The sequence below is a fragment of the Galeopterus variegatus genome, unplaced genomic scaffold, assembly GCF_000696425.1.
Source record: "Galeopterus variegatus unplaced genomic scaffold, G_variegatus-3.0.2 Scaffold650, whole genome shotgun sequence".
In the NCBI taxonomy this organism is placed as follows: Eukaryota; Metazoa; Chordata; class Mammalia; order Dermoptera; family Cynocephalidae; genus Galeopterus; species Galeopterus variegatus.
Window position 1 is genome coordinate 387710 of NW_007726761.1, and position 6860 is coordinate 394569.

General features: G+C 46.3%; 1 long non-coding RNA gene across 1 annotated transcript; it reads left to right on the forward strand.

Moving 5' to 3' along the window:
• The first annotated feature begins 666 nt into the window (after positions 1-666).
• LOC103589115 lies at positions 667-5439 on the forward strand. Its single transcript, XR_550362.1, has 2 exons — positions 667-834; positions 5158-5439. It is a non-coding gene; the product is annotated as an uncharacterized LOC103589115 (long non-coding RNA).
• The last annotated feature ends 1421 nt before the right edge of the window (positions 5440-6860 follow it).

Below are 6860 nucleotides of genomic sequence, written 5' to 3' on the forward strand. Positions count from 1 at the left end.
TAAGTAGGATAGGGGAAAAAATGAAACCAGGAGGTGACTGATGGCGAGAAAGTAGAGGGGTCCCAAGACTTAAGTTTCTGAGGCAACACAGTCATGGGTGAGGACAAGTTGGTGGAGTGAGAACAAGCAGTGGAAAAGGTCCCCAAAGACGAGGCGATCAGATGACCGATCAATGGATTATTCACTAGAACTCTGAAGTAACTCGAGTGGTTCATTTTGGTTGCTGCAGAGGCCATGGGTAGAAGAGCATGGTGAAGTCCTACAAATGCTGCAAGTTAACTCCAGGTCACGGAGAACCAACACGAGTTTAAATATATGCAGATTTGTGGCCAGCCCCGCACTTGGGTAACAGGGATGGTTCACGCACTGGGTAAGCCAGGCCAGAAGCCGAGTCCAAGTGGTGGCAGGAGCTGCAGCCCAGAGCTGGGGACCCCCCAAAAGCAGCTCAGGCAAAGTCCCGGAGCAGGTGACCGCGCAGGTCACGTGACACCCCACCTCTAATTGGCTGCAAAAGCTCGTAGCCTTCCTCGGACTCCGTTTCCCAGAAATCTTCTTGGGAACTACAATTCCCAGAGGGCTATGCGGCGCCACTTCCTCCGGGCTTATTAGATGGGGGCGGTGCCGGGCTTGCCCACCAGCCATGGGGACTTGACAGGCTGGCGAGGGAGGGCGAAGCCACCTGGACTAAAACGTCCCGCACTCTCGAGATGGGTGAAGCGAGCTCGGCCCCTTCCTTGACGCGGAGACGGAGGCTGGCCTCGGGTCCTCTGGGAAATGAAGTCACGTGGACGTCTCCGGGTCCCGCTGACGCTCCCCTCTCCCAGGGGGTCGCAGGTAGGGCAGGAAGCTGCCGGAAAGAAGAGGCGATGGGCGGGCCTTTTACGCCGGCCCCTGTCTCCCCGCCAGGTGGCGCTGCGCGGGAGCGTCTACCCACCTACCTTCAGCGGGGTTTTTCCTTCTACCGCGTAGTCTTGAGCGTCTTCCAAGCTTAGATTTAGATTAAACAAATTGTGGGAGCGATCTGCTGAGAAATGGCGAAACTATGTAAAAAGAATCAATGACAACGGCCCTAAAATTACTCCCTAGCTTCTGCTGCTCATCGGACGCTTTATGAGGTTACAAAGAACCATGGCGCTGCGCATATAGGGGATTCATTTTACAGCAGGACTTCCATCAGGCAGTGACTTCCTCTCTCAAGGAGAGTCACCTGCTCTTCCATGTGTTCTCATGTGCGCCTTCACGATCCTCAGCCACAGCCACAGCCTGTTGATTTTGCCTAGGAGGACATTCGCTCTGCCACGCTACGGGGTGTCGTTCTGATTTTACCGAGGGGAAAATTGCGGTGGATAAAGATTGTTGACCTGTCCAGTCTGTGCAGCTGGAAGTGTAGTCAGAACTCAGTACAATCGCAACGAATTCTGATTCTTGTCTCAAACCTGCCCTGTTCACTCCGTGTGGTTAGTCTCCCTTTCTCGGGTTTGCTGCTACTTCCATAGGTTAAACCAAGATCATCCCGGCTATTCTCACAGTCTTATGCATCCACTATTTACTGACAGTGTTGGCGCAGTGCCAGGCATTATGTTGGGTGTTGCATGACCCACCCAAATGGAGTTTACGTCCTAATAGGGTCACATTCTAATAGGTGTCAGATATTGGTCACATAATACAAATACGAATAAAATTTTAAATTGCAATAAATAAAAAAAAAAAGAAATAGGATGCTGCAAGAAAGAATAATCAAGTGGGGGGGGGAGGATAAATTAGACTGAGAGATTAGGGAAAGGAAGAAATGTTTGAGACCTGAAGGCTGAGGAAAAGGAAGCTCTGTAACAGCCAAGAGAATAGTGATCCAAGCAGAGAGAACAGCAAGTGCAAAGAACCTGAGGCAGGAAAGAGCTTGATATTTTGTTATTCAAGGGATTCATAGAAGTCCCTCGTGACTGAAGCCCAGAGAGATAAGGGGAGAGTGGAACAAATTGAGGCTGGCCTCTTTTTAGCCTTCCGTCTCCCAAATCATCCCCACACTGGCAACATAGAAATATGCGTATTTTCAGTGCTCAAATATGATGACTTTACTTCCATTTAGAGGCTTTGTGTCCTCCGCAAGTTTTAATTCCAATTCCTCAGCCTGGTGCTCAAGGACCTTCATAATTGGATTTACCTTGCTTTCCAGTCTCCTTTTTATGCATGTGCTATCTCTGCTTGGCATGCCCTCTCCTGTGTGCATGCTGAGCAGGCAAACTTCACTCTTTCTGTCTTGGCTGAAATATCACCTCCTCTGTACTCTTCTCTTTGTGCACTTTCAATGAACTCTTGGTCCTTGTGCTGTATAATTATTGGTTTCCCTACCAATCTCTCGCACAAAATTGTGAGCTCCTCTTCTCAGGGACTTGTTTTCTATCTCTATTATGCAGAACACGACGGTAGACAGTTGGCATTTTCATAATAGATGTCCATTGAGAGAATGAGTGGAACAGGTAGCCATGGCTAGCCTCCACCTGGCACCTGATGAGAAGGTGACCTCTGGCTCCTTTACATGGCAGAGTGGAGATTAGCATCCAAAAGGGCAAGGAGAGACGGGTAAGAAATCTGCACTGACGCTGAGCCAGAAACTGTCTCAATCCACTGCCTCATTTAATCCTCATAACAATGGTAGGTCTCAGCTTCTTTTTGCTGGCAAGAAAACTGGTGCCCAAAGGCTTGCCCAAAGCTCACTCAACTAGTCATGGGAAATCTGGGGTAGAAACCTAGGTCTTTCTGACCTCAGAGGTTGAGTCCCCTAATACCCCTTCTGTTCCCCTGGCCCCTATTCTGGCACGTTATCAGCAGAGAAACCTGAAAAGTTTAAGGAACTGAGCTCCAGATGCCCTCTATCTTTGTTGTGTCATTTGTACTTCTGAGAACATCAGACCTGGAAAAGCCATTGTGCTGGGGCTCTGTGTCATTCAGAAACTGGTGACTCATCAGTCTCTAATTATGAGGGTACTTCAGAAAGATCACGGAAAGGTTAGTATTATCTTTCAAGTCTATTTTTCTGTGAACTTTTGAAGTACTGGCTTGGAATAACTGGTAGGACTCAGAGAAGCAGAAAATCCAGGAAAGGACACTTTTGGCCAGTACTGTCCAATAGAACTCTCTGAGATGATTAAAATGTTCTATATCTGTGCTGTCTGATATGGTGATGTCTGAAGTTCCTGCTTAGACAGTATCTTCAAACCTGACTCCAGGATATTAGTTGTCCCTGACTCCAGGATGTTTCTGAGATTCTCATCCTGAGACTAAAGATCCCTGGGTTAGGTCTTCAGGGGCCCTCCAGATCCATGCTATGTCTCAGGTGTAGCTCAAGCTGTGCCCAGGAACACACACGGTACAGAGATGGAATATGTATGGCTCTGGAGATAGCCGGTGCATAGTTGGTATTGCCACCTCAGCATCCTGCCCCGAACCTGGCCCAGAGCAGGTACTAGGCTAACACAGTAGAATGAACTTACTTTCTCTTCCCCAGCCTGGGGCTTCCTCACCTATTGAGACTGGCTTCTGGAATCCTTCCCTATCATTGTGAACTGATGGCTTTTGGTTAAGGTTAATAAAACCAGTGCTTCATAACCACCTCCTCCATCCTGACTTTTTGGGAGTGTGTCATGGTGCTGCTGTAAAACCAGTGAGTAATAATTCCTTGGAAACATGATGGATCCAGTATTTTTATGTAATGATCTTATTTTTATTTTGAAACCTTGTGTGCAAAATAAAAGCCCAAATGAACATCTCCTACATACAATTAGGGGCAGTGTGGAGCTGGGGAAAGGAGACTGACCTAGGAGTCACCTGGACCTGTGACTAACAGGCTATATGACCTTAGACAAGGTGCCCCGGTTTTCTCATGAGAAACTGAAAACATTAGACTCTTAAGCTTTTCCCTACGGTTAATATGAGTGTTTAAAAAATGGCTGGTCACATCTGCAATCAACCTAAATTAAGCACCTTTCAAGTGATCATTTACTCAAATCTGGTCTATTTTCATTGTTTACTTTTTCTAATACCTTTCACTTAACCCTTCCACTGCCAGTGCCTTTCTCACTTGCAAGGTCTTCACCATTTTTTTGACTGCTTCTTCAGATTCCAATAAATAATCTTGGATTCCCGCCATTGAATCTCCAGCTGCTTGGCCCCATCTGGAGTGTCTTTAATCCTCAGCAGTCTCAACTCCCTGACAAAGCCCGGAGAGGAGTCCTGGGCTCCCTCTTCCCTCACCCACTACTCCCCACTGCAAGACAAAAGAACTCTGAAAAATCACGGGTTTCTATTCTGGCAGTTGTGTCTCTCACCACTAGGTGGCACACGTAATGCAGGTCATCAGTCTTTAGGGCAAAAACTTTAATTTTATTATGTGTTTAAACTCCACCTCAATCCACAAGTGCTTTGAGAGGAATTACAAGAGTACAAAATACACAAAGGGATAGGATGAAAAGTTGAGGAACTGGGGAATAGAAACTAGCGGAAGAAGTAACTACAGGACGTCATGTGCTCAAGGAGATGGATGCCAGCAGAGCCTCACATATTTGGCTCTGAACTTCTGAACAGCTAAGATAAAGAGGAACGTGAGTGGCATTACAGGTTTTACAAGAGAAAAACAAAGTAATTCTTCAGGGGAAGCCCAACTTTTCCTGACCCTGAGACCAGAGAGGTATTTTTCCTGTGGGTCCACTGACTGTACAGTGTGACACAGATACAGCTGTGACTTAATTGGAGCTGTTTCTTATGATGCCCTTCCATGCAGGCCTGTGGCATGGTGCTAAAGTACAATAGAGGAAAAGCAGTTCAACGGGTCCCGAAACATGGGTTTCCCAGTTCACTGTGTGCCTCTGTATTTTCAAACGGTGAAATTTGCATCCTCCCACTCCCGATTTGGGTGGAGTTTGGGGAGAGGAAGCTTACCTTGGAGACTGTGGTAACCTCCAAGGCAGCCCTCAGTGATCCTCACCTCCTGGTTTTCACCCCCTGTCTAGTCCTTTCTCACATTGTACCAGAGATGGCCTGTGTGACCAAAAGAATACAGGAGGAGTTGTGGTATGTCACTTCCCAGATCAGGTTGTAAAAAACATTGCAGCTTCTCTCTTGGTCTCTCTGTTCCTGTTTTTCTCTCTCTCTTCCTATCAGATCATATGCTCTGGGGTAAGCCAGCTGCCATGTCATGAGGAGCCCTAAGGAGACTCACGTATGAAAGAAATGAGCCTGCTGCTAACAGCCAGTGTCAATCTGCTAGTTATGTGAGTGCGCCACCTTGGGAGCAAACACTCCAGCTTCAGTCAAGCCTTCAGAGACTGAATCCCCAGCTAACACGTTGATGGAGACCTCATGAGACACCATGAGCCAGACTGGCCAGCTAAGTCACTCCTTAGCTCTGTGTTATAATAAATACTTGTTATTTTAAGCTGCCAAGTTTTGGGGGTAATTTGTTTTGCAGCAATAGATAACTGATACAGAGGCCAATATAAATCCAGGGTTGCATCAGGGATAATTTTACATGGATAAGTCTATTTGGTTTTGGAGACTAAGAAAATATTTCAGATGCAATGTACAGGCTTCAAATCTGAAAGACATGCGCTCCCATTCAGTCTGTGAGTGTAGAAAGAAGTAGAGGGTTCACATAAAATGTCTGCAAAGGGGGAGGGAGCAAGGACCTTAACAGTCTTGTTCACTGTGACGTCCTCTGTACCTAGTACAGAGCCAGGCATGTAGTAGGCTTTGTATAAATTTTTCTTTAATGAATGAATGAATGGAGAGCTATAACCTTGAGTGAGGCATTCATTTATCTGGGCAACCATCATTTATTAAGCTCCTTCCCTGTGCCAGGTACATAATGTTGGTTAAGTCCCATGGAACTTTTGAGTCACAGGCAGCTTCACATCCACCTTTTGCTCCCACCACACCTTCCCTTATTCTGTGTTTTCTCCTTGGAATTCTTTATTATTTTTGTAGAGATTTGCATGTGCTTTAGCTCCACACTGAAAACCTCCTCATGGGAATAATATTCTTAGGTCATGATGACAAGTAATTTCTGGTCACTATTTTTCCAATATGAGAATCAGAGTTGCTCAGTACATTGGGTTTATTTTGTGCAATTTTGTCTTGGGCCCTGCTCTGCTCCTTTCCCCCCCTCCTTTCTTTTTGTTGAAAAATAATTTGAAATGGTCAGTGTTAAGTAATAATGGTTAAGTTGCCCTGTGATGTCAACTACCTAGAGTCTATATTCCACTTTTCATACTGACTTTGGTGCCGATAAGGAATCAGTGATTTGCCTGAGTCGCTGTGTCCCCCACCCCCAAAACACTCCTTTCTCTGTGGTTGGCTCTGTACAACTTCCTCCTCCTCCTTCACTACCACCACCAGGATCACCACACAGCTAATATTTATTGAGTATTGTAGAGCTAGGGCTAGGGTATAGAGCTCAAAGACCCCTCGAGCCCGTTCGCAAACACTTCACATGCATGTCTATGAGCTAGGTAACAGGAAAAGGTCCTTGGAGCCTTGGTTGAAGAAAGAATAGTCTTTATTCAGCACAGGCACGTCTAAGAGCTAGGCAGTCCAAAGAAAAACTAAGCAGCTGCTGGCAAAGTCCAAAGAAAAACTGAGCAGCTGCCAGCAAAGTAAACATGCTCTATTCTTAGAGCATGAGCTCTACTGAGCTGCTGCTTCACACACTGAAGAACACACAAGAATAACAACAAACCAAAAAGATACACTGGTGTGCATGCACACTAACTCCACCCCCACACAACTTGTTCACAAAGAATGTGCTGCACCACCCCCAACCAGACCTGAGGTGAGGGGGCAGGGGGCTGACTAAACTACTCTATTTT